Source organism: Lagopus muta, chromosome 1 (assembly GCF_023343835.1).
Source record: "Lagopus muta isolate bLagMut1 chromosome 1, bLagMut1 primary, whole genome shotgun sequence".
Classification (NCBI taxonomy): Eukaryota; Metazoa; Chordata; class Aves; order Galliformes; family Phasianidae; genus Lagopus; species Lagopus muta.
This window is the reverse complement of record NC_064433.1, coordinates 116,970,642-116,979,314: the sequence shown is the minus strand read 5'-3', so window position 1 is coordinate 116,979,314 and position 8,673 is coordinate 116,970,642.

Sequence of the window (8,673 nt, the reverse complement as noted above, 5' to 3'; positions counted from 1 at the left end):
TAAAAGCTTGGCTGCTTGGCTCTGGAGCTCCCCTGGGCGAGGTGCCCACAGCCACACCAACAGCAGGGCAGGAAGGTGCCTATCAGGGCTTCCTTGAAAGCCTAACTTGCCATTGGAAAACCTAATTAGGAAAACTCGAAGCCAGCTGACAGGTCACCGTGTTTCACTGGCTTATTAAAGGTAGTAATTTGAATGACATGATATATAATTAATAGGAAACAATATGTAAACAATTACGACGGGTGAAGAACTGGTGAAGGTGTGGCTGAGTGGATGTCAGTAAGCAATGGGGCAGCAGCATGGTCTGCAGTGAGGAACTGGAATCACAGATGCCTCATGCTCAGAGCGGCTCAGGGACCACGCAGTGTACTGCTATTTGAGGCATTCACTGGAATTACAGAGGAACTCTGTGCATCTGGAAAAGCATTACCACTGAACTGAAGGCAAAACTCGGTATGCCATCTTGGCACGGGCCCAGGCAAAAAGAGGCAGTAACATGGCCCCCATTTCCCTCTTGCACCGGCACAAATGGAGAACACTGTTAAGGCTGCCAAGGCACTGTTAGGAAAACTGGGGCATGTTGCATCTGATACAGCCCAGGAACACAAGGAATGTGAGGGCTGCATCCATCCAACACAGTGAATCACTCCCTGCAATCACACACAGGTGTGGAACCTGGGTGGTGCAGCAGGCCAAGTGATCAGCAGAAGCAGAGAGATTAAAGAAATACATGAAACTGAGGATATTTATGTGTATTTATATTTTTTCTTTAAAACATAATAATGGCATCATTAATACCACTTTGCATATTGATCAGGACCTACTACCAGAGAGCTTTTCCTCAGATGTTAGCCTACTCATTCAATAGCATTGTCCTCTGCCAAGGAGCAATTTCTGGCCGCTGGCAGCAACACTGATACGTGACCAGACAGCCCCACGGAGCTCCTTTCCAGCAGTACCCGAAGCAGTCACCTCACCGGGCAGCTCAACAACAGCACAACAAAGCTGAGCTGTGCACAGGAAATATGTCAATCTACACTGCAGCACAACAGACCTTTACGCTGCTCACTGTATGCCTTGTGGACAGCAGCAAGCCAGTGCTGTCTTCCCTATGAACACAGACCAAGGCCTGTCCCATAATGTGGGGCCTCCTGATGGCTGCTCCCCTGCTGCAGCGGGGCTGTGGGGCCAGCGGGAGGACTGGGACAGTTGGGAAAGCTGAGCGACAGCCCTGTTTCACTAGCTGTCCCTTTGCACAGCTGAGAGCTTCTGAAAAGAGCTGCAGGCAAGCGAATGCGACCTGCTTGGGCATTGGCCCAAGGGATAAGAGAAGATTTCCTTCCTGCTGCAGGAAAATGAGAAGACAGTGGTTAGAAAGGGGAAATCAGCAATTAGGCATCAGCTGCAGTGTGTTTCCTAGCACACCAGACATGTTCTGAAAGGAACATCCCCACTCTCCAGTGAGGAGAAGTGATTCTCCATCTCTGCACAAATGCATGCAAGTGAGAGAAGCCAGGAGATGTCCCCTGGAGCACACACACTGCCATGAAACACATTGGTGTCTCAGGTACAAAAGATTTGGCAGATCCTCTGTTTGGTGTGTCACACAGCTTGCTTAGAAGGAAACGAAAATGACAATCTAGACTCTGAAAATCAAAAAACAATTTTGAATTGACAGAGGCCTCTTAGTTTTGAGTTTCCTAAGGTGCCTAAAGGTAGCTTTTGTGGTTTCTTTTTTTTCTTTTTGTTTGTTTCTGCAAATGGCAGGTACCAAACAGTTGGTCCTGAAGGCCCTGCCTACCTTAACCAGCAGGCTGGATGCCTACTGGAGGACCTGCAGAGGAAAATGTTTGGTGCTGAGGGCACGATGCATGCAGCTCATTGTTTGGTGCGTTTTGACCTGGATGCCCAGCAGGGCCACTCCCAGGCCGTGCCTTCCAGGTGCCAGCAAAGTGCTGGCAGTGCTGGGGGCTCACTGCCAAGGCATTGCCCAGCCTGCCGGGCTGGGTTCATCCCTCCCGCCCCGAGACCTTCTGACTGGGGGGTCAAGAGCACACGCACACAGGGCAGGATTTCCTTCCCTATCACAGGATTAAATAAACTCTATCCAAATCCTCATCAGACCTGACCATGCTTAGCTCGTTAGCACTAAGAGGTTTGCGAGCCTTGAATAGGTGATCCCTTTAGCGGAACCTGCAGTGGCAAACGCCAAGAGGAGAGGATGCTGCAGGAGGGAGCTGGTGCCTGCACCCATGCCAGTGGGAGATGGATAGGTCTGCGGGTTGCTGTGGGATCTCGCTGCTCCCTTCGCCCCCTGAGTCCTGCTCCCTCTCAGGGCCACCGACCTTGAAGGAGAGGCAGAAATCCCCGCGGGCCGTTTGCTCCTGGCTTTCAGTTTCAACGTCAAGTTAAACCCGGCTGACAGACCAAACGATGGCACAGCGGCCCCGCCCGGGTCCTGCCACGAGGCTGTCCTCCGAGGAAAAGCAGCTTGATTAAAAGTGTTGGAGCTCTTTCTGCTCTCCTACGGCGGCCGAGGTCGGGGCCGCCTGGTCGCTAGGTGGCAACAATGGCTAAGGCCAGGCAGGGCCGCGTCCCGGGCACCTGTGAGCTGCCGTGTGCTGAGGGAGGCGGAGGGTTTGGCTGCAAGGTGTTGGGGGGTGCACGGCTGCGCTCTGTTGGACTGAGCACGTTGGGCAGTGCCCTGTCCCACTTCCCTCCCAGTTGAGCAGGGGGCAGGAAAAATCCACAGCCAGCTTTGTCTTGCACGCTCCTCTGCCATATTTCAGCCATTTCTATGATGACCACTCAAGAAGAAGGCAAAGCGCTTATTTTAAGACACAGCATCTGGAGCGGTTTTGCAGTGGAAGAGGTGGGGTTGTTCCCGTGGGGCCTGGAGAACCCTGCGAGAAAAGTCATTTCTCAGAGATGCCGGCAGTGAGGGAGTTTATGTGGGGTTAAGAGACCTGCAGGTATCGCCCTGCAGGGACTGCCTGGGGGGTTGGCCCCTACCAACACCAACCGGCTACTCTGCTCCCAGGAATCACAGAATCACCAAGGTTGGAAAAGACCTCCAAGATCATCCAGTCTAACCGTCCACCTGCCACCAATGTTGTCCACTAAACCGTGTCCCTCAGTACAACTGCTAAACGTTTCTTGGATGCCTCCGGGGACGGTGACTCCACCACCTCCCTGGGCAGCCTGTTCCAATGCCTCAGCACTCTTTCTGAAAATAAATTTGTTCTTATATCCAAACTGAACCTCCCCTGGCACAACTTGAGGCCATTACCTCTCATCCTATCACCGCTATCTGGGAAAAGAGGTTGGCCCCCACTTCACGACAACCACCCTCCAGGCAGTTGTAGAGGACGATACGGTCTCCCTTGAGCCTTCTCCAGACTGAACAATCCCAGGAAGAATTTAAACATGGCAATGGCAGGGATGGTCCTTACCCTAAACTTCTTGCACAGGCTCACTGTGGCTGACAGAACAGAAATGCCACTGGTGAGCTGTCAGCATCAGTGAAGGAGGTGCCCAGTTGAGCCCCCAGGAGTGGGGAAAGTAAAAGGTGCCTGCTGTGTGGGGCATGGCAGCAAGAGAGGAGACCAGGACACTGACCAGCAGGAGAGCAAGCATGGAACACTGACACCAGTTCACTAATGAGGGGTGGAACAGATTGCCCAGAGAAGCTGTGGTGCCCCATCCCTGGAGGCATTCAAGGCCAGGCTGGATGGGGCCCTGGTCAGCCTGAGCTGGTGGGGGGCAGCCCTGCCCACAGCAGGGTGTTGAAGCTCAGTGGACTTCAGTTTCTTCCAACCCCAACCATTCCATGGCTCTGTCTCTATGTTAGTTAATGCCAAGTGAGGGAGAGATTATACATTTTCTCCATCACAGCAGCAAATACGTTCATCATAGGTAATGTTTTTACACCAAGTACCATAGGAATTAATGATTCACCACTTAATTTCCTCTTTCCCTACTCCCTCCACCTTTCTTTTGCTGGTCTTCAGCCAACTGCAACATCAGGTCTGTAATAATTTTAAGCACCATTTATGCTGCCATCGTGGCAATTTAAATTGTCACTTTCTATTAAAAGGTCTAACTCCAAATGGTTGTAGCTGAAGGCATCGGCACTGACAGTGCAATTAAATGAAGAAACTCTTTTCTTGGAATGTCAGTGCAAACGCATTTTAAATAAGGGTTCAGAAGTACTTTGCTAATTTTAAACTACAGTATAGCTTTCTAGTGAAGAACAATACCTGAATCAGGGGAGAATTTTCCACACTCTATGACAGTTTTTACTGTCATAGTAAGAGACTTAAAGGAACAATGTGCCAAAGGAGCCCAGCAGTCTTTGAAAGCCTTTTAACCATGAACATAGATGATGCTACAAAGGAGAAGCCATAATTTCCCATTTTAAACCCATGAAAGAATGTTTATCTGATTTGCTTGCCTCAAGGCAACTTTTGAGAACAGTTCACTTCATTGGGTGTACATAGAAATACTTTGTCTACAGCTACACAGGTTACCTTTTAGATATGTGCTATGTATGGTGCGCTTTGCATACCTCACATTTCTTTTATCTACAGATTCTACAGAGTGTACATTCATCAGAGCGTACCTCTGACACAATATGCAAGGGAATAGGATCGGGTGTAACTTTCTTTAAAGAATTACGAATATTATTTTGTTTCATTTCTGGTTAGGAAAGAGAAAACCAGCAGATAAATATGCTGGTATTCTGAGGGCAAATGAAAAGAGGGTATTGCAAAAAAGGTATTATAGTATAAGGGAATTCAGGTACATGCAGTAACGACTTTTTGCTCAATAATTTTGTCATCGCAGAAGTAGTACATCCATTAAAATGAAAACTTTTCATGGGAGCAGCCCAGTTTCCTGGCTTCAGTGGAGCTGTCTCTTTGTGCAAAGCCTGCGTACTGCCTCTCCCCTTTGTCATCTGCCTAATTTTTATATTCTCAGCTTTGCTTTTAAACATCTTTATTTTCCAAATTTTGACATCCCCCAGCCCCTTTTTTAATATTTAGAGAATTTCATGAGACATAAAAAAAAAGCATTTACCGTCCGGGTCTTATTTTGGATAAAGGAATAAAAAGTACCCAGATGTGATTAGGCAGAAGGATTCTCCAAAAAGGACAACACTTATATGCAGAATGGCCAGATGTGAAATGCCAGCATCCTTCACTATTAGTGAAAGCAGGGGAAGAAAAGTGAGCTACACCCTTAATTCTGCAAATGTGCACATAGGACTGAAACTAGGAGGAGCAGCTTGATAATCTGGTGTGATAACCTCTGATAGCACCTCCATAGCGTGAGACATTACCACTTCTTCTTACTGCTTCATCAAGGCCCCGTACAGGGCAAAGGGAAACCCTTGTTTACAGAGATGGTGGAACAAGAAAACTGTGCTCGTTTCCCAGGGAGATGTGTGTGGCAGTAACATGCCTGTGACAGGTTTTCTTTACCTATGCCTTAAGCTTCACTGCAGCTAGGTGAAGTGAGAGCCTCACCTCTCCATGCTCCTGCTCCCCAGAAGAGCCCTGCAGCCTTACCATCAGCAAAAAGTAGGTGAGGCCACTGGTGTTGAGCTCTTGGACTTTGCATGCCCCACTGGTGTTGAGCTCTTGGACTTTGCATGCCCTGTGTGCCTGCATGCATGTGAACTAGGTGGCAATGACAGGATGCCAAATTCTCCTTCCTGGGGAGGTTGTGGAATCAGTGTCCCTGGAGGTGTTCAAGAAATGTGCAGGTTTAGCACTGAGGGACATGTTTAGTGGGCATGGTGTGTGATGGCTGATGGTTGGACTGTATGATCTTGGAGGTCTGGAATCTTTATGTTTCTGTGTTTCTATGATCTCCACCCCATGCCAGTGCCATTGTGGATGATGTCGTTATCCACCATGATGACAACAGGTAATCACCATGATGAAGGTGATAATCACCACAATGGACACCCTTTCTAAGAGACAGCCTGTCTTTGCCCATGTGCACTTGGTGATCACCATGACACAGGGCCTGGGTCCAGTGGTGTTTTTGTTTGTTTTTGTACCCAAGGTGGGGCAGAAATGCCCTTCACTCTGCCTTGACTTCCCCTGGCACAGCATTTCCTTCAGCTGAGGGGTCAGGGCTGGCCAGATCACAGGCCCATGCAGCTCTCAGAGCCTTACAGCCTGGGCATGTAGATGTGTACCTCCATCCTTGTTCTACTCAGTACATCTGGACAGCCTTTTCCTGAGCCATGGTTTAATTCCCACTGGAGCAGGTGTAGATTCCTGCAAGCACAGTGCTGTCCCTGGGTTTTGGCCTCTCTGCTCCTTACAGGATGACTTTCATTTTGAGACTTTACCCAGATTGTGCAACTGATAGGTAACATTTGATATGTCAGTTCTTATCACAGATAAACTGCTTCCAAAGATAGATAGGCTGGATTGTACAATTAATGGTTTTATGATAATTTTGTCAGAACAACCCTGACAGAAGGGAGTGGTTCTACCCTTAATACCCAAGGGACCTACCAAAGTTAAACCTGGCTCACAGCTGAGGATATGCAATCTAAAGGTGACTCTTTTGGTTGCCCAGCTTTTCTATTGGGACTTGACCAGGAAGAAAGAGACACATTTAAATAAGATCACTCACCTCCTTTCCTTCACATCTCACCCTCTGTGAGAGACTATCCTAGGGCTCAGTGTGTTCACTTTCTCAATTTACTCTTGAACAGAAGTCAGTTGCCTTAACAACATTTCAGCTGAGAGAAAAAACAAACAAACAAACAAGCAAACAAACAAAAAAACATTTGCAAGATAGATGTAAAGGATAACATAAAGTCCCTACTTCCTAAGCTTACCTATAGCTATTTAAACTTTTCCTTGTCCTTCTGGTAGAGCAGCCATCCCTGTGCCCTCCAGGCTGGGTCTTTGAGACTGCTAGATCTCACAGACTGTGCTGTCACCCAGCCATGCAGGGGGCCATTCCCTCCACTCATGTGGCTTCCTCCACCCTTCACTCCTGTGTGACGCTGCAGGTACAAAACTCCTCAGCTCCTCTCACTTTCCAGAGGCCTTTTAAAGTTTTCATCTTTTTTTTCTTTCTCCTCTCTTCTCCATGGGATACTGGTAGGATCTTCCTCCTTTTGTAGATTTCCCTTCCCCTTTGGAATCCTCGTAGGGAACAGGATGGACTAAGGGTTTGCTAGTGCTTTAGACCTCTGCTACTGATGTTGTACCAAGTGCACAAAATGAAACGTGAGCCATTTTTCATAACTTCCTCAGGCATGTGGAAGGATTGCTGGTGTAGTTTACTTCTTGATGACCAGTGAGTGTCTGATGTAGGTGTAGAGGTAAGAACATACTGGCATTTCAGTATTATTTGAGCATACAGATCATAGAATCACAGAATGGTTTGAGTTGGAATGGTCCCTTAAAGGCCATCTAGTCCAACTCCCATGTGATGAACAGGAATACATACGGCTCAGTAGGGTGCTCAAAGCCCCGTCCAGCCTCAGCTTGAATGTCTCCAGGGATGGGGCATCCACTGCCTTACTGGGCAAGGGGTACACAGGTATACTGATAGGTCAGAGAAATACCCATGTTCTGTAAGCAGGCATTTATAAACAAGTATATCCCAGCAGTGCAGCTGACATTGTAAAATGGTTGGGTATACATTACAGCACGTGTATGATGAGAGGCTGAGAGAGCTGAGACTGCTCAGCCTGAAGAAGAGAGGGCACAGGGAATCTTCTCCAAGTGTATAAATACGTAATGGTTAAAGGAGAGTATGGAGATGGAGCCAGTCCCTTCTCAGTGCTGCCGTGTGACAGGATGAGAGGCAATGGGCATAATTAAACACAGGAAATTCCATGTAAACATAAGAAGAATTATAACTTCTTTTTAATTGTGAGGGAGGCAGGGTGGCTGGACACCAGCACAGGCTCTTGCACAAAGCTGAGATATAGATGTTTTCCATGGACACACAAAGGCAGTGCATTGCTTAGGCACAGGCAGATCTTTAACCTCCTGAACAGGATATTGCCTTTGCTGCATCATGGCTTACCAGAGACCCCCTCAGCTGGCTCCACATGGTTGTATACAGCTCAGAACCCTTACAGTGGGAGAGAAACAGCTTCCACAAAGGCTACTGCTGGCAGTGGGGGCTGCAAACAGCAAGCAAATAACAGCACAGAAGCATCCCTTCTTCCAGAACTGTAAGAATTGTGTGAAGAAGCACATTAATGCGTTTGGGAACCATACTGGGCATGTAACAGCACTTTGCTTTACGTCTGTTTTTAAACACCAGAGGCATTATACCTGACTTCTGTAAGAGGGAACAGGTTTGTCAAGTGTTGCAAAAAATATCCCGAGAATCATTAAAGCATAGTTTTGGCTTGAATATATTCTCTTCAGCATTCAGCTGCTATAAGCCTGGTTCACAGAATTATGAGATTTAAAGATATATGCTCTTCTGTGTTCCGTATTCTTGTTTTGGTTTGATTTGTTTTAGTCTTTAGTGCACACATCACATTTACAATATTTTTCTGATTAAAATGTCTCTAAAAACAGAATTTTATTTTGAGCAAGAGCTGAGATTTCTTGCAGAACAGTTGACTTCAAAACAACAACAAACAAAAGCTGGTGTTCTGAAGTTTCCCTACTTTCTGGA